This window comes from Rhinopithecus roxellana, chromosome 20, assembly GCF_007565055.1.
Source record: "Rhinopithecus roxellana isolate Shanxi Qingling chromosome 20, ASM756505v1, whole genome shotgun sequence".
In the NCBI taxonomy this organism is placed as follows: Eukaryota; Metazoa; Chordata; class Mammalia; order Primates; family Cercopithecidae; genus Rhinopithecus; species Rhinopithecus roxellana.
This window is the reverse complement of record NC_044568.1, coordinates 19,689,985-19,713,473: the sequence shown is the minus strand read 5'-3', so window position 1 is coordinate 19,713,473 and position 23,489 is coordinate 19,689,985. Positions and strand designations below refer to the sequence as shown.

The following is a 23,489-nucleotide window of genomic DNA, read 5'->3' as shown; positions in this document are numbered from 1 at the left end:
TGTCCTGTTGTGGGTGTTCCAGAGACACTGGGCACACGCGTGCAGCCTCTTGTGACCAGCTTCTTTCCCTCTGCAGAAGCGTCTCAAGGTTCGTCCCTATGTAGCCTGTGTCAGGCTCCGCTCCTTTTTTTTTTTTTTTTTGGAGATGGAGTCTGGCTCAGTCGCCCAGGCTGGAGTGCAGTGGTGCGATCTCGGCTCACTGCAAGCTCTGCCTCCCGGGTTCCTGCCATTCTCCTGCCTCAGCCTCCTGAGTAACTGGGACTACAGGTGCCCGCCACCTCGCCCGGCTAATCTTTTGTACTTTTTAGTAGAGACGGGGTTTCACCGTGTTAGCCAGGATGGTCTCGATCTCCTGACCTCATGATCCGCCCGCCTCGGCTCCCAAAGTGCTGGGATTGCAGGCGTGAGCCACCGCGCCCGGCCTCTGCTCCTCTTTATGGCTGAAGAATTTTCCAGCCACAGATGGACCCCGTTTCGTTTTTCCGTTCACTCATCAGTGGACACCTGGTCTCGCCACATTTTTATTTTTCATTTACTCATTTATTTACTTTTTGAGACAGGGCCTCACCCTGTCACCCTGGAGTGAGGGTGGAGTGCAGTGGTGTGATCTCAGCTCACTGCCACCTCAAATTCCTGGACTCAAGCCATCCTCCCGCCTCAACCTCCTGAGTAGCTGGGACTACAGGTGTGCACCACCAAACCCAGCTAATCGCTCTGTCACCCAGGCTGGAGTGCAGTGGCACAGTCTTGGCTCACTGCAACCTCCGCCTCCCAGGTTCTCCTGCCTCAGCCTCCTGAGTAGCTGGGATTACAGTCACGCATCACCATGCCTGGGTAATTTTTTTTTTTTTTTTTTTTTTAGTTGAAATGAGTTTTCACCACGTTGGTCAGGCTGATCTTGAACTTCTAACCTCAAGTAATTCACCTGCTTTGGCCTCGCAAATTGCTGGGATTACAGGCATGAGCCACCATGCCGGGCCTCATTTTTTTTATTTTTATTTTTTGCAGAGATGGGTGTCTCACTGTGTTGTCCAGGCTGGTCTTGAATTCCTGACTTCAAGCAATACTCCCACCTCAGTCTCCCAAAGTGCTGTGTTTACAGGTATGAGCCACCACCCGGCCTCAGCACGTTTTTTAATGTGCTCCTTGGCTGCTGACAGGTGCCAGCTCTGGACTGGGTTTGGTAGAACTGAACCCCGGGCTCAAGCCCAGCTCCTTCTGCTCCTGGCTGAGCTCCTCCTTCTCAGGGCTTTGTATCATTGTTCCTGAAATGAAGGCAGGAAAAGCCCTCTGCCTCCCACAGGGATACAACCTTAACCAGGGGCCCCACCGCTGGGAAGCCTGGCCTCGCTGATCCTCCAGGCCTGTCTCCCCCCGCAACACGCTTGTCCCTGGTCACACTTGCCTGCCACAGGCTCTGTGGCTCCCAGCCCCACACTCCTGAGCCCTCTGGAAGACACACTGTCCCACACATGACCTTCTACGCCCACTGGGTCCACAGGGCCCTGCTCCTCCTGACGCATGCCTCCACCTGTGGGCTGTTCCAAGCAGCTGCAATGCCCTTCCCATACTCCTCCACATCCAAACCCTGCTCAGGACAGAGGGGCTGGGGCAATCTTCCTCTGAAACCCCCTCATTTAGAAGCTGTTGCAGCTTGAGCTGTGTCCCTAGCCCCAGGACCTGTGAGTGTGGAACCACGGTCTTTGCAGAGGTGATGAAGGTAAGATGAAGGGTCACAGCCCTGGGCCACTATGGCTTATGTCCTTACAAGGAGAGGGAAACAGAGACACAGAGGAGGGGCTATGTGAAAATGGAGAGCAAGGAAGCCATCAGCCAGAAGCTGGAGAGGCAGGAAGGGGCCTCCCTGAGCCCTGCAGGAAGGGGGGCCCTGAGACCCCTTGGTTTCAGATGTGTGGCCTCCAGAGCTGTGAGAGAATAAATTTCTGTTGTTTTAAGCCTCCCACCTCCCGGCTGGTGGTCATTTGTGACAGCAGGGGCAGAAACTGAGCTCCGGGCCTCACAGCTTTGCACCGAGGTTCTTTCTGCTTAAGCACACACTGCACCTCTGACAGCAGCGGGGAGGCTCCTCCAAGACCCAGCTGCACGGTGGCCCTTTCTCCCATGACACAGTGTGGCCAGAGGCCCACAGGACGCCACAGAGGTGGTGCCAGCCGGGCTCCCTGGGCTCTTCACAGACCTGGCACCACAGGTGCCACTAAGAGGAAACATTTTGCCAAGTCCTTCATTCAGATAGTGCTCCCCAGAGCCACGGTCGTTGCTACTTTATTTTTCTCAAAGCCACGGTTTCAGGTGAGAGAAGAGTTTTCTCTGCCTCCCTCAAACCTGCCATGAAGAGTGAGTTAATTTCACACTCAGGAGTGACAGCACTGGTCATTTAATAAAGCTGCAGGAACTTGCCTCACTTCAGTGCAGTAACCAAAATTAACACGTTTATACACTTTCCGCTAAAAGACACTTCATGTGAACGTGGAGGGGACACGTGCCGAGTGGAGATCCACTGTTGTTCTGTGGGATCTGGGGAGGAAGGAGTCAGCCCTGGTGGGTTCCTGCAGGGCTGCCGTCTACAAGCTCCAGCCGGGGCTGAACGCACTCAGCGCAGAGCTGGGACGGATGCCCAGCTGGAATTCCAGCACTGTGACCTCCTCTCTCTCTAACTTGAGCCTGGGGCAGGGGATCTTCAGTGAGGTCTGGAAAAAAATGACAGAGATGTTATTGCTTCCGTGAACACCCCAGTTGCCTGGGGACATCGACCCAGGCTCATCGCTGGGCCACCGCCAGAGGAAGGCCTCCGTGTTTGCTGGTGGCCTCGTCACAAGTATAAAATGTTTACAAGCCCCAGCTAGCGGAGAGGTGGGAGCCCGGGCAGGTCACCAGGGAGCCCCGGTCAGGCTGGGGTGCTGGTCCCTGGATGAGGGTCCTGTGGCTGCTGGAACAGAAGACCCCAGAGTTAGTGGCTTGAAACCACACAGCTTCATCCTCTCATGGTTCTGCAGGCCAAAAGCTGACACAGGTTTCTCAGGGCTAAAATGGAGGTGTGGACAGGGCTGCTTCCTCCTGGAAGGGCTCCGGGGAGAATCTGTTCCTCCCCTTTCCCAGCTTCCAGAGGCCACCTGTGTTCCTTGGCTCTCAGCCCCTCCTCCGTCTTCAGAGCCAGCAGGGCAGCCTCTCCACTCCTGTCTGACCTGCTGCCCGCCTCTTACGAGGACCCTTGTGGTTCAGGGGGACCCGCCCGGATAATCCAGTGTCATCTCCCCTCTCCTGATCCTTAACTCACTCATATCTGCAAAGTCCCTTTTGCCAGTGGGGTCCCAAGGGAAGAACAAGGGTCAGGTCTGGAGCACCCAGGAGGAGAGACTCGAACCTGGAGGTTACGGGTGAGTTCACACCAGGCCCCTGCCCTTGCCTTGTATCTTCGGAACCTAGTCTCTGTCCCCAACCCTCCTTCCTACTCCTCCTGCTAGTCCCACCGCCTCAGTCAGGCCCCTGGGAGCATCCGCATCCTCATCTGAAGACTTGCAGCAGCAGCAGCCTCGGCCCCACCCCCAGCCCAGCTGGGCCTCCCTGACTTAGCCTTCCCGCCTCCTCTCTTGAGCAGGGATGGGCAGTGGGCAGCTGGGAGCCAGGGAGGGAGAGACAAACGACTCCCCTTCCAGGGCTGGCCCGAGCCCCTCCATGCTGGTGCCAAAGGCCTGGAGGGAGGGCCCACAGCTCCCGGCCTCCCCGCTCCCTCCCCCAGCCTCCAACCCTCCACCAGGGAACCCTTGTCTGAGCCACGGGCCACCCCCCTTTCCCACGGCCCCAATCTTCCAGCCTTGTCAAGGACCCCCAGTCATCTTTCCAGAGGCATCTCTCTCCCTTGGGCTTCGTCCTCCCGCACACCTGACCTTTCCCATCCCAGGTGATACCATAACCTTTTAGCAGAATTTTGCCTTAATTCCCAGCATTTTCGGCTTTTTTTTTTTTTAAGATGAAGTTTCACTCTTGTCACCCAGGCTGGAGTGCAGTGCAGTGAGGCAATCTTGGCTTACTTCAACCTCTGCCTCCAAGGTTCAAGCGATCCTCCTGCCTCAGCCTCCCAAGTAGCTGGGATTACAGGCGCGCACCACCATGCCCGGCTAATTTTTTGTTTTTGAGTTTTGCCATGTTGGCCAGGCTGGTCTTGAACTCCTGACCTCAAGTGATCCTCCTGCCTCAGCCTCCCAAAGTGCTGGGATTACAGGCGTGAGCCACTGCACCCAGCCCGCATGCCAGTGTGTTACCATAAACTTTTAGCAGAATTTCACCTTAATTCCCAGTATTTTCGGCTTCGAGTCTTAACACCTCCCCTCTATCTTAATCTGGCTCCAGTGGCCCTTCGTCTGTCCCCTGCCCCTTCCATGCCTCCTACCCCATCCCCACCCCCTCTGCCCACCCCATGGCCCCTCCCCACCCCTGGCCCCTCCACAGCTCTTTGGCTCCACCTCTAAGACTGGGGCTCCTGGAAGCCACTGATCCTCATCTTATTATCATCCTGGTGTCCACAGAGCCCAGGACGGAGACTCACACAGCTCAGTGGAAGGTCCTCAAGCTCTGAGGGCACGCGGCGCGGCACAGCACAGCACAGCACAGCACAGCACAGCACAGCACAGCACAGCACAGCACAGCACAGCACAGCACAGCACTCCAGCGGCACCTGCAGTGGCCCCTGTACTCGCTCTCAGAGGGAAGGAGATGATGGCCCCAGCTCAGGGCCCGGAATTCACGCCTGACTGTGCCCCCGTCCGGACCTAAGGAACGCCCTCCGCGGTGCTGGGGCTGCCTCTGCCCAGACAGAGCGGGGCTCACTCCCCCACACAGGCTTCCCCAGAGTGTGGCCCCATCCCCAAGGTCCTGCCGCCCCCGCTGAAAACGCGCCCAGCCCATGGTGAGTACCGCAGAGTTCACAGAGCGCTTCCCGCAGACACTTTCTCCCAAGGGGGCCGTGCCTGCATCGCTCCTCACGTCTCCTGAAAGCCACTGATGTGGTCCGGGTCTGGGTCGCCCATCTCCTGTTGAACTGTCATTCCCACGGTTGGGGGCGGGGCCTGGCGGGAGGTGACTGATCTCGGGGCGGTTTCCGCCTCGCTGGTCTCGCGACAGTGAGTTCTCGCGAGATCTGACGGTTTTCAAGTACATGGCGCCTCCCGCCTCGTGCTCTTTCTCTCTCTCTGGCCGCCGTGTGAGGACATGCCTGCTTCACCTTCCCCTTCTACCATGACTGTGAGTTTCCTGAGGACTCCCAGCCATGCTTCCTACACAGCCTGTGGAACTGTGAGCCAATTAAGCCTTTCTTCATAAATGACCCATTCTCCAGTAGTTCTTTCGAGCAGTGTGAGCCTGGACTCATGCAGTCACCCATTTCCAGGAGCCTTACCACCAGGCCAGGCAGCCGCCAGTCACTTTACACACAGCATCTCGTTTCCTAGCACCTGGGTGAAAGCTGTTTTCAGCCCTACTTACAGGCAAGGATGGAGAAACCCAGAGGGCTCTGCCAGCCTCACCTGCTTGGGAGGGCACAGCTGGGCTGCCCGTGCTGCCTTAGAGGGAGAAAAAGAGACACGGAAACAGGTTCCACGCTGGGGGCCACTATTCTTTTTTTTTTTTTTTTTTTTTGAGACAGAGTCTTGCTTTGTTGCCCAGGCCAGAGTGCAGTGGCGTGATCTCGGCTCACTGGAAGCTCCGCCTCCCGGGTTCACACCATTCTACTGCCCTCCTGCCTCAGCCTCCTGCGTAGCTTGGACTACAGGCGCCCACCACCGCGCCGGCTAATTTTTTGTACTTTTAGTAGAGACAGAGTTTCACTGTGGTCTCGATCTCCTGACCTCATGATCCGCCCGCCTCGGCCTCCCAAAGTGCTGGGATTACAGGCGTGAGCCACCGCGCCTGGCCATGGGGGCAACTATTCTTACCTCACCTATAACCTCATAGGGACTGAGCACACCACAGGGGCTCAGAAACCAGGGCCTGGTCCCCTCACTCACACTTGCTGTGGCCACTGAAAATGGCCCCTAAAAGACATCCACGTCCCTAACCCTAACCCTGTGAATGTGACTGCGTGTGAAAAGTCTTTGCAGACATGATTGAGATTAAAGATGGAGAGAAGGGGAGCATGTGGACAGACCCGACGTGACCATGAGTTCTCCTAAGAGGGAGGCAGAGGGAGATTGGACACAGATGGGAGAGGCATGGGACCGCAGAGGCAGAGCGGGAGCAATGCAGCCTCAGGAACGGGAGCCATGGATGCCTGGGGCCTGGGAAGCTGGAAGAGGCAGTGGGGAGCCTCCCCTGCAGCCTGTGGCCCTGCCCAAGCCTTGATTTCCACTTCGTGACTCTGCTATCAGACATCTGGCCTACGGAACTGTGAGGCGGTATGTTTCTGGGTGTTTTGGTTGTCATTATTGTTGTTGTTTGAGACAAGCTGTCACTCTCTTGCCCAGGTTGGAGTGCAGTGGCGCAATCACGGCTCACTATAGCCTCACCTTCCTGGACTGAAGCAAGCCTCCCTTCTCAGCCTCCAGAGTAGCTGGAACTACAGGTGTGCACCATCTTTTTTTAGAGGTGGGGAGGGGTATCACTATGCTGCCCAGCCAGGACTTGAACTCCTGGCTTCAAGCGATCCTCCCGCCTTGGCCTCACAAGTGCTGGGATTGCAGGTGCAGCCACTGGGCCCAGCCAGCTTCTATTGCTTTAAGCCGCCCATTGGTGGTCGCTTATTACAGCAGACCCGGGACAAGCCACTCAGCTGAATGAGTTGAGAGTCTGATTTTACCCTTTCTGGGCCAGGAATGCCCTGTGGGGGCAGGTGGCTGCAGCTGAGCCTTCTAGGCCTCTCTACTAAAAATACAAAAAGAGGCGGAGGTTGAAGTGAGCGGAGATCGTACCACTGCATTCTAGCCCTCCATCTCAAAAAAAAAAAAAAAAAAGGAGAAAAACCAAAGTAGCCGTGGAGTAAAGGGAAATGACCGAAGAGTCTCGCTCTGTCACCCAGGCTGGAGGGCAGGGGAACGATCTCAGCTCACTGCAACCTCTGCCTCCCAGATTCAAACGATTCTCCTGCCTCAGCCTCCCAAGTAGCTGGGATTAGGAGTTAAAGATGTGCTGTGAGTCCCCTGTCCGCCATGCTTCGGAGGTGTGAGTCCCGCGTCCCCTCATTTTCCAGGGGTGTGAGTCCCATGTCCCCCCGTGCTCCGGGGGTGTGAGTCCTGCATCCTCCTGTGCTCCGGTGCTGTGAGTCCCCTGTCCCCTCATGCTTTGGTGCTGTGAGTCCCGTGCCCTCCTGTGCTCTGGTGGTGCAATGCTGAGTTTGGCGCTGAAACTCTCTGAGCTTCATTTCTTACCATCAGTAAGTACCCTGCTTCCCAGAGCCTTTGGGAGGAGTGAAGGAGAAAGTTGGGCCAAGGCCCTGGCAAGAGGCTGGCCCTTGACAGGTGTTAGCTGGACTTTGCTTCTATCCTGAGACAATGCAACTTCTGAACCACACAGAGCGCTGTTGGCCAGAAACTCAGAATCAGATGGGTCCCCACATCTATGTTTTAAAAGTCACTCCAGACTTCTCCAGGGGACAACCCTGTGCTTCCAGGGCCTGCAGGTAGAGGAAGAGGGGAGGAGAGGTGGGCTGCTGGGGACACTCACAGGCAGGCACCTTGACTCCCCTGGGCCCCTGCTGTTCCCTACCTTTTCTTTCTTTCTCTCCCCTTCCTGTCTTCTTTTTATTGAGTGAAATTCATGTAACATAAAATTAACCATTCTGGGCTGGGTGCGGTGGCTTATGCCTGTAATCCCAGCCTTTTGGGAGGCCAAGGTGGGCAGATCACCTAAGGTCAGGAGTTCGAGACCAGCCTGACCAACATAGCGAAACCCTGTCTCTACTAAAAATATGAAAAATTAGCCAGGCATGGTGGCAGGCACATGTAATTTGAGCTACTCGGGAGGCTGAGGCAGGAGAATTGCTTGAACCGGGAAGTGGAGGTTGCAGTGAGCTGAGGTCCCACCACTGCACTCCAGCCTGGGCCACACAGTGATTCTCCATCTCAAAAAAAAAAAAAAAAAAAAGAAGAAGAATTTTTTCAGCATCCCAGAGGCCCCTGGCCTCCCAGCTGCTGTCCCTCCCTTCCTGGAGGCCAGCCACCATTGTGATGAAGAGAACCCCTTCTCTCCCTTAACATCCACCCGCAAACACCATCCTTTATGTTGCCTGTTTGTGATCCACACAGGATCACACAGAATCGAGCCTGGCCACTTCTGTTCAATGTGATTGAGAGAGGCATCCGTGCTATGCATAACTGCAATTCGCCTGTCTTCACTGCTGTGTAAGAGTCAAGTGATGGGATAGCTGTCTTCACTGCTGCGTAAGAGTCCGGTGATGGGACACTGTCTTCACTGCTGTGTAAGAGTCAAGTGATGGAATAGACTGCAATACATTTTCCCATGAATCTGTTAATGGGCTCCTGGGCTGTTTCTGGTTTGGGGGTGTCATGAATGAGGCTGGCATGAGCACACGAATTCTGGCTGAGTGGTATTTTCAGCAGCTTGGCCAAAAGGTGTGACTTTTCAGGACCTGGCTGAAGAAGGACTCTAGGGAAAAGGGCTGATGGGCAGGAAAGCAGTGGCAGAGGGGCTGGCCAAGCCACAGCTGGCAGGTTATTGTTCCTAGTGCCCCAATCAACACACCTCAGTTCCCAACTGGGGCACGGAAAAGGCTGACTCCATGAGCTCTCATGGCATGGAAGACCCAGTTGTGCCCAGTGGATGCAAGCTCCCTCCATTTCTGGCCATCCCCTGCTGCTTCCCTCACACCCCCACCTTCAGCCCCACCCCACCTTCTCCACCAGGTGCCCTCCGGTGACTTCAGCTCCATGGACAGCTCCCAGACTGCTGTCCTCCCTGTGGTACTGAAATCACCCCAACAGGGAAGCCAAGGCACGGAGAAGCTAAAGAAGAGAATGGAATGAAATGGCACGGGTGGAGCTAATGAAATGGCATGGGATGGGGCTACAAAGCCATCTGTCCTGAGCCTGCCACCACGTGGAAGTGGACACGGGTCCAGAGAGGGAAGTCATTTGACCAAAGGGGTCATGAAGTGCTCGGTGGTAAGAAATGGAAACTTCTATGACGACCAAGATTTATGGAATCCTGTCTGCATGCCAGGCACCATGCTGAGTGTTTGTATGTGGACTGCCACAGTCAACCCACACGGCAAGCTCAAGAGTAGGGCCTACGACTGTACCTGCTCAACGGAGGAGAAGCCTCATCTGACAGCAGCAGGGCCGGGCCTGGAACCTGTGTCTTCAGCCCCACCCCGGGCCTTTCCTCCCCTGCCCTTTGTCTCAGTGGGTCCACTGTTTCTCTAGAACAAGAAAATGACAGTCACAGCAGCGTTGACATCACCCCAGTGTATGAGTCAGGGTTCTCTAGAGGGACAGCACTAATAAGATAGATGTATACATGGAGGGGAGTTTACTGGGAGTATTGACTCACCGATCATGAGGTGAAGTCCCGCAATAGGCCGTCTGCAAGCTGAGGAGCCTGGAAGCTGGTCCGAGTCCCAAAACCTCAAAAATAGGGAAGCAACAGTGCAGCCTTCAGTCTGTGGCCGAACAGCCCTTGAGAAACCACTGGTGTAGGCCCTAGAGCCCCTGGGAAACCACTGGTGTAGGTCCCAGAACCCAAAAGCTGAAGCACTTTGAGTCTGATGTTTGAGGGCAGGAAGCGCCCAGCACGGGAGAAAGATGGAGTCTGGAAGACTCAGCCAGTCCAGTCCTTCCGAGTTCCTCTGCCTGCTTAATTCTAGCTAGATGGGATGGGATGTCCTCCTGGAAGCACAGGCGATAGTTTCCTGAAAGAAGACGGGCAGAGGTCTGAAGTTGTCAGTGTGGAGATGCAGGGACAGGCTGGTTTGCATAGAGCTGTATTCAGGGGGTGACTCATTAGCAGAGGCTGGGTCAGGGTGTGAGTGAGCTCTGGGGCCAAAGGCACCACTGTTTGCTGTGGTTTTGCTGCTGCATTTCCAACCCCCTTGAAATACAGTGGCTCAAAACAGCTGCAGTTCTCTCCTCTCTCATGTTTCTGGCTGGGCTCAGCTGGATGGTTCTTCTCCATGGAATGAGGTCCTGGATGCCTGGGTCTCTTGCTCTCCATGCAGCCTCAGGACCTCAAGGCCTTGGTCTCTCCAGCACTGTGGCCAGACTTTCACATGGCAAAGAGAACTTCCCAGGAGCAGAAGCAACACACAGAAGCCTCATTAAGGTGCGGCTCCATTTCCCCAGCATTCTGTTACCTCCAGCGATCACAGGGCCGGCCCCCATTGAAGGGGCGTGAATCCCCGCCAGCCAGCTCACTGGGGCCAGCTCAGGGATGGGCTGCCACCATTTCCTGGTTTTACAGGAGGGGCTTCGCCAGTGGCCAGCCGGGAGAGGCCGCTGGCTGAACCACAGTTTGGCACTCTGGTCCATGTGGGCTCTGTGGGTGACCAGGGCAGAGCTTCAGGGTACAGAAGGGTACTTAAATTGTGACCATGGGGCGGGTTCATGCCTGTAATCCCAGCACTGTGGGAGGCTGAGGCAGGCAGTCACTTGAGGTCAGGAGTTTGAGACCAGCCTGGCCAACACGGTGAAACCCTGTCTGTACTAAAAATACAAAAATTAGCTGGGCATGGTGGCACACACCTGTAATCCCAGCTACTCCGGAGACAGAGGCACAAGAATCACTTGAACCTGGGAGGCAGAAGTTGCAATGAGTCAAGATTGTACCACTGCACTCCAGCCTAGGCATCAGAGCAAGACTACATCTCAAAAAAAAAAAATTGTGGCCATGGGACCGGGCATGTGGCTCATGCCTGTAATCCGAGCACTTTGGGAGGTCAAAGACTCTGTCTGTACAAAAAATTAAACTTAAAATAAAATTAGCCAGGTATGGTGGTACACACCTGTAGCCCAGCTACTCAGGAAGCTAAGGCAGGAAGATCACCTGAGCCTGGGAGTTGAAGGCTTCAGTGAGCAGAGATTGCACCACTGCACTCCAGCCTGGGCAACAGAGCGAGACCCTGTTTTTAAAAAAAATTATATATACACACACAGAGAGAGAGAGAGAGAGAGAGAGAGAGGTGGAAAGAAATTCCAGGCCCCTAGTAAATTCCAGGCGGTGAAATAGGAGCTGAACTGACATTCATTCATTCATTCATCAATCATTCATTCACCCCAACCAGCCTGCAGAAGTCCCACGGTGTCAGGCCCTGGGGCTGCGGAAACAACAGAAAAGCCCCCAGCCTCAGGCTCAGCTGCCCCAGGAATCCTTTCCCCGGCCTCCTTGGGGTGTCTGAGACCTCGTTAAAGAGTTGGGGGCCCATGGACATCTCGAGGGAAAGGCAGGGGGCCAGAAGGGGTCAGAGCCGGCACCCCTCCAGAGGCTGGGACGGAGACTGGAGTGGACTCGCTGTATCTGTGGTGGGGGCCACGATGGAAGTGAGGGTCCCACACAGAACAGGCAGGGCTTCCTGCAGGTTTCACCTGCCGTCCAGGGCCCGGGACCACCCCTACCCCCGCCCCACACCCCCCACACCCTCCATCCCCTCTTCCCCCGGGAACAGCGGCCGGGCTGAGTGGGAGTGCCCTCTGGTGGCCCTTTGAGGAAATAGCAAGGGCTATCCGTAAAACGCTTTCAGACAGAACTGCTGGTACCACGCTTGCCCTCATGCTGAAGACATGGATACAGGCTGGACACACAGGCTGTGATACACGCATGTAATGGGGCCTGTGGGGAGTAACCAGAGCTGGCAGGGCCCGGAGCTATGACCCTCAAGCGAACGTAAACAAGAAAGGGAGCCCACGTTCACCCTGGTTTTCCTCGTGGAGCATCTTCCCACATTGGCATCAAGGTCTGAAAGCAGAAAGCACAGCCTTGCCGAGCTGAGAAACAGGGATTAGAGTTTGAGGCTCCAAACCTGCTGGGGCCTGAGGGAACTTGGAGAAAGAGCCCAAAGCCCTGAGTGCAAATCCCCTTCAGGCCATGGCCACCCCCTAAGCTGAACATGTCCTAAGAAACTGCAAGAAACCCAACAGAAAAGGCTCCCGGGAGGATGGAGAGCCGAGCAGAGGTGTTGGCAGCTGCCGCAGGCGGGAGACCAAACCCTGTGGGGGGCGGGGGCTGGTGACCCTCACAGGCTTTCCCTTGGGAGCACAGACGTTCCACTCCCTGGGAACAAGGGCTGTAACCCCAAATCAAGTCTGGAAAGGGCCAACCTGGGCGCGATGGCTCATGCCTGTAATCGCAGCACATACACCCACAAAGTTGCAAGGTGTCTTAGTCTGTTTTCTGTTGCTATATCTAAGAGTGGGTAATTTATAGAGAAGAGAGGTTTGTTTCTTACAGTTCTGGAGGCTGGAAGTCCAAGAGCATAGTGCTGGCATCTGGAGAGCTTCTCCTCGCGTCGTAACACAACAGAGGGCATCACATGGTGACAGGGCAAGAGCACACCAGCTCAAGTCTCTCTTTCTCTTTTTTTTTTTTTTTTTGAGACGGAGTCTTGCTCTGTCACCCGGGCTGGAGTGCAGTGACGCCATGTTGGGTCACTGCAACCTCTGCCTCCCGGGTTCAAGTGATTCTCCTGCTTCAGCCTCCCAAGTAGCTGGGATTACAGGCACCAGCCACCACACTCAGCTAATTTTTGTATTTTTAGTACAGACAGGTTTTTGTCATATTGGCCAGGCTGGTCTCGAACTCCTGACCTCATGATCCACCTACCTCAGCCTCCCAAAGTGCTGGGATTACAGGCGTGAGCCACCATGCCTGGCCTGTTCCTCTTGTTATGAGGCCACTAGTCCCATCATGGGTGCCCACTCTGATGACCTCATCCAATCCTAATTACCTCCAAAAGCATATAATTGTGGAGGTTAAGTTCCCAACACATAAAGTCTGGGAGAAACATTCAAACCATAGCACAAGGCATGCTCTATTATTTGTTTTTTTTTTTGGTCGGGGGGGAAGTGGAGTCTCGCTCTGTCGCCCAGGCTGGAATGCAGTGGCGTGATCTCGGCTCACTGCAAGCTCCGCCTCTCGTGTTCAACCGATTCTCCTGCCTCAGCCTCCCGAGTAGCTGGGACTACAGGTGCCCGCCACCACACCCAGCTAATTTTTGTGTGTGTTTGTTTGTTTGTTTGTTTGTTTGTTTGTTTTGAGGCAGAGTCTCGCTCTGTCGCCCAGGCTGGAGTGCAGTGGCCGGATCTCAGCTCACTGCAAGCTCCGCCTCCCGGGTTTATGCCATTCTCCTGCCTCAGCCTCCCGAGTAGCTGGGACTACAGGCGCCCACCACCTCGCCCGGCTAGTTTTTGTATTTTTAGTAGACACGGGGTTTCACCGTGTTAGCCAGGATGGTCTCTATCTCCTGACCTCATGATTCACCCGTCTCGGCCTCCCAAAGTGCTGGGATTACAGGCTTGAGCCACCGCACCCGGCCCTTCTTTTTTTTTTTTTAGTAGAGACGGGTTTCACCATGTTGGCCAGAATGGTCTCGATATCTTGACCTCGTGATCCGCCCACCTCGGCCTCCCGAAGTGCTGGGATGACCGGCGTGAGCCACCGTGCCCGGCCAAGGCATGCTCTTAAAAGGTATCAGAAGCCAGGAGTGCTGGTGCATGCCTGTAGTCCCAGGTACGAGGAAGGCTGAGGTGGGAGGATCACTTGAGCTCAGGGGGTTGAGGCTGCAGTGAACCCTGCTCATGCCACTGCACTCCAGCTTGGGCAACAAAGTGAGACCTTGTCTCAAAAAAGAATAAAATAAAAATAAGGCCGGGCGCGGTGGCTCAAGCCTGTAATCCCAGCACTTTGGGAGGCCGAGACGGGTGGATCACGAGGTCAGGAGATCGAGACCATCCTGGCTAACATGGTGAAACCCCGTCTCTACTAAAAATACAAAAAAAAAAAAAACTAGCCGGGCGAGGTGGTGGGCGCCTGTAGTCCCAGCTACTCGGGAGGGTGAGGCAGGAGAATGGTGTGAACCCGGGAGGCGGAGCTTGCAGTGAGCTGAGATCTGGCCACTGCACTCCAGCCTGGGTGACAGAGCGAGACTCCGTCTCAAAAAAAAAAAAAAATAAATAAAATAAAATAAAATAAAATAAAATAAAATAAAATATAAAATAAATAAAAATAAAATAATAAAATTAAAAAATAAAATAAAATAAAATAAAATAAAAGGGACCAGATCACCAGACATGGTGGCTAATGCCCATAATCCCAGCACTTTAGGAGGCCAGAGTGGGAAAATCATTTGAGGGCAAGAGTTCGAGACCAGCTTGGGTAACACAGTGGGAACCCATCTCTACAAAGAATGAAAACAATAGCTGGGCATGGCGGTGCACACCTGTACTCCCAGCTGCTCTGAAGGCCGAGGTGGGAGAAGCGTTGGAGCCCAAGAGTTTGAGGCTGCAGTGAACCATGATCACGCCACTGCACTCCAGCCTGGACAACACATGCAAGACCCCGTCTCAAAAATGTGGGAAGGGCAGGGCGCGGCGGCTCACACCTGTAATCGCAGCACATTCGGAGGCCAAATCTGGTGGATCACCTGAGGATGGGAGTTGGAGACCAGCCTAGCCAACATGATGAAACCCTGTCTTTACTAAAAATACAAAAATTAGCCAGGTGTGGTGGCACATGCCTGTATTCTGTGCTACTCGGGAGGCTGAGACAGGAGAATCGCCTGAACCCGGGAGGTGGAGGTTGCAGTGAGCCAAGGTCGTGCAGTGAGCCAAGATCGTGCCACTGCACTCCAGCCTGGGGGATAGAGTAAGACTCGGTCTCCAAAAAAAAAAAAAAAAAAAGATGGAGGGACTAGATCACTGAAAACCAAGAGAAAAAGCACTTAATAGCAACAGAATCAGAGGTGGTTCAGATATAGGAGGCCTTCAAAATGATAACATGCTACTTCATGTTGCTCCCCTGCTCAAAAGCCTGCACTGCTTCCCCTTGCTCTTCAATGGGGCAGTCACTACCTTCTTTGCAAGTAAGTGACTTTGCACAATGACAAGAAAACAGCTGAGAACGCTGAGTTTCAGTGTGGACTCTGGCTAAGCCAGGGGTGGTCTTGGACGAGTGATCTCTGGGCCTCAGCCTCCTCCTCTGCAAATAAGGCAACTGTACAAGTTCCTGCCTCTAACTCTTCTCTCCCGGCAGGTGCCCTAAGGGCTGAGTCACTGTCACAGGGTTCTGCTAGTGAGATGGGCCTGTGTGGATGCACACTTTGTGAAAACTCATCAAACTGCACACTTAAAAGTGTGCATTTTGGGCCGGGCGTGGTGGCTCACGCCTGTAATCCCAGCACTTTGGGAGGCCAAGGCAGGCGGATCATGAGCTCAGGAGTTCGAGACCAGCCTGGCCGATATGGTGAAACCCCGTCTCTACTAAAAAATACAAAAATTAGCCGGGCGTGGTGGTGCACACTTGTAGTCCCAGTTACTGGGGAGGCTGAGGCAGGAGAATCGATGGAACCCAGGAGGCGGAGATTGCAGTGAGCCGAGATGGCACCGCTGCACTCCAGCCCGGGCGACAGTGCAAGACTCCGTCTCAAAAAAAATAAAAAAAGTGTTCGTTTTGGCAAATGTAAACTAGATCTCAATAAAGTTGGGTGTTGTTGTTTGTTGTTGTTTTGAGAGAGAGTTTTGCTCTTGTCGCCCAGGCTGGAGGGCAGTGGTGCCATCTTGGCTCACTGCAACCTCTGCCTTCGGGTTCAAGTGATTCCCCTGCCTCAGCCTCCTGAGTAGCTGGGATTACAGATGCCCACCACCACGCCCGGCTAATTTTTGTATTTTTAGTAGAGACGAGGTTTCACCATGTTGACTAGGCTGGTCTCAAACTCCTGACCTCGGCCTCCCAAAGTATTGGGATTACAGGCGTGAGCCACCACACCCGGCCTAAAGTTGATTTTTAAAACTAGCTTCCTGCCTCTTCCCTCCCAATTTCCACCCCCAATTGGCAACAATTTTTAACTCTTTTCATGGTCTCTTCCGGCATTTTCCCAATCTCCAGTAATATTCATACCGATGTTTCTTGACTTTTAATAGGGGCACTATTTACACTCCCAGCAGCAGAGTATGTGGTTCCAGTTGTCCCACATTCTCGTGAAAAAAAAATATGAAATTAATTTTTTAGACCAGTTTTAGGTTTAAAGAAAAATGGGAGGCCAGGCGTGATGGCTCACACCTGTAATCCCAGCACTTTGGGAGGCCAAGGCGGGCGGATCACGAGGTCAGGAGATCAAAACCATCCTGGCTAACACAGTGAAACCCCCCTCTCCACTAAAAAATACAAAAAAATTAGCCAGGCAAGGTGGCGGGCGCCTGTAGTCCCAGCTACTCGGGAGGCTGAGGCAGGAGAATGGCGTGAACCCAGGAGGCAGAGCTTGCTGTGAGCCAACATCTCGCCACTGCACTCCAGCCTGGGTGACAGAGAAAGACTCTGTCTCAAAAAAAAAAAAAAGAAAAGAAAATAATAGAAAAATGAGCAGAGTTCCCCTGTACCCCCAGCACCCCCGCCCATCTCCCCTCTTATTAACACCCTGCACTGGTGCAGCATATTTGTTATAATTGAGATAGGAGGCAGGACTCAGCTCCAGAGGTGGGGCTTAGAGCTGGGACTAAACAGGACTGGCTAAAGCAGGGAGGAGCAGAAGCAACTTTTTTTTTTTTTTTTGAGATGGAGTCTCGCTTTGTCTGTCACCCAGGCTAGAGTGCGGTGGTGCGATCTCCGCTCACTGCAAGCTCCACATCCTGGGTTCACACCATTCTCCTGCCTCAGCCTCCCGGGTAGCTGGGACTACAGGCGCCTGCCACCACGCCCAGCTAATTTTTTGTATTTTTTTTTAGTAGAGATGAGGTTTCACTGTGTTAGCCAGGATGGTCTTGATCTCCTGACCTCGTGATCCGCCTGCCTCGGCCTCCCAAAGTGCTGGGATTACAGGCGTGAGCCACCGCGCCCGGCCAGAAGCAGCTTTTTATAAGACACACCAGGCTGGGCACCGTGGCTCACGCCTGTAATCCCAGCACTTTGGGAGGCCCAGGCGGGCAGATCACCAGAGGTCAGGAGTTTTGAGACCAGCCTGGCCAACGTAGTGAAACCGCGTCTCTACTAAAAATACAAAAATTAGCCCGGCGTGATGTCCCATGCCTGCAGCCCCAGCTACTCGGGAGATTGAAGCAGGAGAATTGCTTGAGCCCAGGAGACAGAGGTTGCGGCGAGCCGAGATCAGGTCACTGCACTCCAATGTGGGTGACAGAGGGAGACTCCGTCTCAGGACAAAAAAAAAAAAAAAAAGACACACCCACCAGTGTTGTGTCAGTTTACCGTCATTATGGCAACACTCCCACCCCTTTCCATGGCAATGACTCAGTGACCCAGAAGTGACTACTCCTTCCCTAGAAATTTCTGCATATAATCTGCATGCAATTAGAAGTGGGTATCATGGGACTGCAGAAGTGCCCTGAGCGGCTGCTCTCTGCCTTCCGGGGAGCCCAGCTCTGCGGGAGCCATCACGGAGCTGTCACACTGCCTCTTCAATCAAGTTGTTCTCTTCTACCTCCAGCTTGTCCTTGAATTCTTTCTCAGGCAAAGCCAAGAACGCTCACAGGCTAAGCTCCGCTTTGGGCCTCACCTGCCCTGCATCACAACCAACCAGCCCATGTCGGGACATGATCATTTACTGAAGTCCACAGTTTACATTACAGTTCACTCTTGGCGTTGTACGTTATGTGGATTTTGGCAAATATGTAATGTCCCATAGCTGCCATTATGGGACATTACATATTTGTACTTCTTCATACAGAAGAGTTTTACCACCCCGGAAATTGGGCTTAAAAGTCATTTATCCACTTTCTGCTCTGGAAGAGGACGGTCAGTTCTCTCACCGCCCGGCACGCCATGTTCTGTCCAGCCTCTGTTCTCCAAATGAAGTGTTTCTAGGCTAAATAAAATGTTTACTAAATATTTTTAAGCACTAATAACAATAATGGCCCCATACAGTGGCTCAGGCCTGTAATCCCAGCACTTTGGGAGGCCGAGGTGGGAGGATCGCTTGAGGCTCAGAGTTTGAGACCAGCCTGGGCAACACAGTGAGACCTCCACCTCTACAAGATAAACAAATAAACAAACATAATGGACTCCAACTTAAAGACTGAACATTCCAACCAGGTCAAGCTACTGACTATCAGCCCCCACCGCAGGCTCCCTGGCACTGCCTCCTGGTCACTGCTCCTGAGACCCCCATCACTGGAGATTCGGAGTCATACTAACATGAGCCGAAGCATTTGTGTCTGGCTTCTTTTGTGCAACATCCTGCCTCTGAGATCCATGTTGCATGTAGGGGTAGCGTGTCCTTTTTGTTCCTGTACAATATTCCATTGCGTGGGGGTCACACTACAGCTGGTTCATCGTTCTATCATTGAAGCACCTCAGGGTTCCTTCTAGTCCGGAGTGTAACAAGTCACACTGGGGTGAACGATCTTGGATGTGCCTTTTGCTGGACATTGAAGCTCATCTCTCCCGGGAAGTCACGGAGGAGTAGCACGGCCCAGTTCCGGCCGCACACAGGCTTACGGTTCGGTGAGCGCTATGGCAAGCTTCTGGAGCGGCCACCACTTTCACTCCCAGCACAGCCCACAGGCTTTGGGTGCCCTACACCCTCAACAAAACCGCTCATGATTTTAATCTTATAGAAACGTGGGCCAGGCGCAGTAGCTCACGCCTGTAATCCCAACACTATGGAAGGCCGAGGGAGGAGGATCATGAGGTCAGAAGATCCAGACCACCCTGGCTAACACAGTGACACTCTGTCTCTACTGAAAATACAAAAAATTAGCCGGGCTTGGTGGCGGGCGCCTGTAGTCCCAGCTTCTCAGGAGGCTGAGGCAGGAGAATCACTTGAACCCGGGAGGCGGAGGTTGTGGTGAGCTGAGATCCGGCCACTGCACTCCAGCCTGGGCAACACAGCGAGACTCTATCGCAAAAAGAAAAAAGGAAAAGAAATGTGCCCACCCTATCTGCTTCTGCACTTGCCTTTATCATTCAACATCACAGATGGTCTTCACCTTTTTATTTATATACGTGTATACACACTGGAGGTTCATGTATCAGCATTTTTAACAACCACAATGTTGCCAATGTTGTACCAGATTACTATTACAATATTACAATCGCCAGGCGTGGTGAGCGGTGGCTCACGCCTGTAATCCCAGCACTTTGGGAGGCCGAGGCGGGCAGATGACGAGGTCAGGAGATCTAGGCCATCCTGGCTAACACGGTGAAACCCCGTCCCTACTAAAAATACAAAAAATTAGCCGGGCATGGTGACAGGCGCCTAGAGTCCCAGCTACTCGGGAGGCTGAGGCAGGAGAACGGTGTGAACCCGGGAGGCGGAGCTTGCAGTGAGCAGAGATCGCGCCACTGCACTCCGGCCTGGACGACAGAGCGAGACTCTGTCTCAAAAAATAAAAAACTTACAATCATCTGTTGATCAAGATCTGGGTGGTTTTCCGGTTTTTCCCTTTGTTCTTTTAGTTATGACTAACAGACTTGCTATGTCCTTCTTCATATCTCATGCCTATGGGCAGATGACAGTCCAGTGGCCCACCTGTGCCATCGGGCATCAGAATCCCCTGAGAGCTCTTCATGGACCACAGGGCCCCAGGGCCCCACTCCCAGTCGCTGGTGCAGCCATTCTGGGGCAGAGCCCAGGAAAGCACATTCCTAACATGATACTGTTATCAGTGATAACTGAGGCTCGTGATACTGAGGCTGCTTGCCCGGGCCCCACTTGAAGAACCCTGTTGAGGGTGGCACGGCTGGTCACAGGGCACTTCTTCTTTTAAACTGACATTGTTTTCCAAAGAGGCTGTGATCAACAGAGTTTACTGTTCATGAAACTCAGATCGCAGCCAGGCACGTGTCAGTCACAGCCGGTGCCGGCTGCTCCTTTGCATGGACGGTAATGCCCGTGCAGGTTTATGTTCGTCAACTGGCCCTTGCTGGGTGGGACTCTGTCTTATCGACACATAAAGCCTACAGAAGGTGCCAACTCGCGTTACGGGGCTGCTCCTGACACGACCAAAATCACCAGGGTGGAATTCACACTCCTCTTACGTAACCATAACAAGTTGGTGGGATCACAGGCACGTACCACCATGCCCTGTTCATTTTTTTGTAGAGACAGGGGTCTTGCTTTGTTGCCCAGGCTGGCCTCAAACTCCTGGAGGAGGTGGTACTCTCACCTTGGCCTCCCAAAGTGCTAGGATTACAGGCGTGAGCCACAGGGCCACGTCTGTGGTATGTCTTCCAAGGACACTAACCCTATCAGATCAGGACCCCACCCTTATCATCTCATTTAACCCTAATTCTCTAAAGGCCCTTTCTGCACACACAGTCACATTGGGGATTAAAGCTTCACATACAAATGTTAGGGGACAGAACTCGGTCCATAGCATGGAGTGGCACAGTATTTGTCCTTTTGTGATTGGCTTGCTTTACTTAATATGTTTCCAAGGTTCACCCACGTTGTGGCATGGGTCTGAACTTCACTCTTCTTGATGGCTGACTCACACTCCACTGCATGGACAGCCCGCATTTTGTCTGTTCATCAGTTTGTGCACATCTCGCCCCCTTGTTTCCACCCTGGGGATATGGAGGAAGATGGGGTGGGCGAAGTTCTGTGACCCCCCAGGACCAGCCACATCGTTGGCAGGGGCCAGTGCAGGATGAAACCGTGGGCCCCTGGTCTTGGGCCCTCCGTCTCTAGAGCAGCTCGCACCGCTGCAGCCCCTGGACGCCCCGGGCTGTGGACGCGCCCGGGGGACGCCGCGCTGAGCAAGACACGGGACAGGTCCCCTTGCTGGCGCTGCTCGGGTTGAACCGCGCGGGGAGCCAGGCAGCCCACGGGAAAGGTAAGAATTGTTAGGCTTTTAATCTAAAGTCGATACCTGAAAAAATAATTCCGGAGCTAAGCATTTAATATCAACATTCAATAAAGCAGGAGATATCAGCCCGACGAAAACCGCTTTAAGTTTTCCGCGTTGATGAACTTGAGCATCCACCAGGGATGAAGAACCAGCCAGCCGAGCCGGAGCCCCGTCACGTGACCCGGCGGCCACGAGGAGCCCTGTGCGCAGGCGCGGAGCCGGACTCCCGCTCCGGAGGAGCGAACTCCCTGTGGCGCCTGCGCTGTAGCGGGGTCTCGGCGGGCGCGCGCGCGTCCGGGCGCGCGCCGCGGGGGAGGAGCCGCGCGGAGTCCGGAAGGAAGCTGGAGGGGGCGGGGCGAGGGAGGGAAGCCCGCCGGCCGTAGGACGACCGTCGCGGCCTGATGACGTCGCACAATGGCCGGCCCCCGCGGGTAGTGGAGCCCGTTTGTTCCGCCCGCGTCGAGCCTGGAGCCGGAGCCTGTGAGGAACGGAAGGGCCAAGGGACGTCTTCTCCACGCCGCTCCGACTCCAGCGGAGCCGTGGCCCCCTCTCCGTCCTAGCGCTGAGGTTAGCGGGGGCCGGGCGGGCGGCGGGAGGCCGGGCCGGCGGCGGCGGGAGGAGGAGGCCGCCGAGGCGGCGGCGGCGGCGGCGGGAGTGAGGCCCGGGACCCTGGCGCGCCTCCGGCCGTGCGGACCCGCCGACCGAAGACTGGCCCTCGGGCCCAGGGAGGGGGACCTTGAGACAGGCACCACCCCGCGTTCCGTCCGTAAGCGGCCCCGCGGTCCTGGGGCGCCCTCGGTGCCTGAGCTCCTCGCGCGCTGCCTCCGCGCCCCGCGGCGGAGTTTATTTTCCTGAAGCTGTCATTTCTCTTCCGGGCCACTCGCGTGGCACATGTGTGCCGCCCGCTAAGGGGCGGTGAGAGGCGTCCAGGTTAACCTCCGGAGTAGGTCAGCCCTTGCTGTTTCTGGGCTCTTCGGAGAACTTTGAGCTCTTCATGAGCCTCCTGGAACTTGCTCCGCAGCTTCAAAGTGTGCACAGGTTGGACGTGGTGATTGCCCCAAGACGCGCGCCGGTCTCTTAGGAGTATGTAACTTCTTTGCCCCTTGGATCAGGAGATCAGAGGTCCTGGGTCCTTTATATGAATTAGCTGCAGCTATAATGCTGGAAGAACCGAAACTTACAGCCTTACTCCTGCCAAAAATTAAGTTTTCCTGACTACTTTATGACAGCTGAGTTTGCCGGTTAGAGTGGCCGTTTTAAATGAGCTTTGTTCCGCTAACTCATTTGCAAGAGTAGGTCATTCTTCAGACCCATTTGGGAAAATGGAAGAAGAGAGTGTTTGGCATCTGAAGTACCGTTTGGGGTGTAGCAAGGCGCTCGTCATTTCTCCTGTGAGACTCACCTCCAGCCTGTTGTCTGTAGAGTAGTCCTTTCCCATTCAGTTGTTGAGATTCTCCTGGTGAGCCTTGACCTCGGCTGAATCCCGCTTCCCAGCCTTGGGAGGAGAGTCTTTGCCTGATAATTTTACTATCTAAGGGCAGTGTGGAGCCCAGCCAGCCCTGGAACCAGTCAAATATGTTATGTCCCAAAGCCGGAAACTCCTCTCCCGTTTTAGGTGGGACATGCTGAAATGTTATAAGAAAGCTTTGTGGAGTCACTCCAGAAAGCAAACAGGTAAGTTAACCTGTGGCCTAGATCGTGTTTAAAGAGATTTGTATTTTGTCACGGCTACAGAGCATCTCAAGGTGAGTACCTCCTTATCAAGCAGTTTAGTGGTCAAGCTTGGTCATTTTGCGAGTGGGGTCGGTCACCAACCTTGATAACTCTCATTTAGATATTGTAAGCCCATGAGGTTATGAGTCAGAATTTTAACCAGATGTTCCAGAACTTGGGTATTCAAATAGGGACTGCTCTGTTGAAAGTAACTGTCCCAAAATGTTGTGCTTGTATTTCATCGGTGGTGCTTCGCCAAAACCTCTTTAGAACTCCTGTTTTGGTAGTAAAAATGTAATTATATGGGAAAATCAGTTTTATTCAGTAGTCACCCTCCAGGTTTGACCAAAAGTTGACTTATGTGGTTGGTAACTTACCTTATCAGGTGAGACTCTGACTTGCAGCACTTATCAGAGACTAGCTTGAGAGGAAGAAGATTTGCCACCACGGAGAACACCAGAAGACTTCTTCAGGCTTGGAAGGTCATTCGAAATGAGAAGGTCCCCAAATGCTCTGCACTTCAGCAGTGCCATTGGAGTCTATGCATCCTCCCAGAGGAACTGCTTGGAAGGGAGGTAGCACCTAGTCTTTATTATTACTATTATTTTTTGAGACGGAGTCTCACTCTGTTGCCCAGGCTGGAGTGCAGTAGCACAATCTCAGCTCACTGCAGCCTCCTCCTCCTGGGCACTTATTTTAAATTCCTTTCTGGTAGGCAACAGGTAGTTCCTCAAGTAATGAGATTTTTGTCATGTATTCAACAAATATTTATCAAGTATCATCTGCCAAATGCAGAAAGCAACA

At 53.9% G+C, this 23,489-nt stretch overlaps 1 protein-coding gene and 2 long non-coding RNA genes across 3 annotated transcripts in view; 2 read left to right on the top strand and 1 right to left on the bottom strand.

Annotated features, from left to right (window-relative positions):
- Window positions 1-2,379: 2,379 nt before the first annotated feature.
- LOC104656050 lies at window positions 2,380-5,099 on the bottom strand. The gene is made up of 2 exons (XR_004055311.1): window positions 4,933-5,099; window positions 2,380-2,708 (listed from the first exon to the last, which is right to left on the bottom strand). It is a non-coding gene; the product is annotated as an uncharacterized LOC104656050 (long non-coding RNA).
- Window positions 5,100-6,517: 1,418 nt separating this feature from the next.
- On the top strand, window positions 6,518-9,519 carry LOC115895253. The gene is made up of 3 exons (XR_004055461.1): window positions 6,518-6,574; window positions 7,199-7,381; window positions 8,253-9,519. It is a non-coding gene; the product is annotated as an uncharacterized LOC115895253 (long non-coding RNA).
- An 11,820-nt stretch (window positions 9,520-21,339) lies between these two features.
- The window catches only part of ZC3H18 (zinc finger CCCH-type containing 18), a 68,542-nt gene continuing 66,392 nt past the window's right edge, over window positions 21,340-23,489 (top strand). Inside the window, 1 exon segment of the mRNA XM_010355570.2 lies at window positions 21,340-21,539. The gene's annotated coding sequence lies outside the window, so the exon portion shown is untranslated.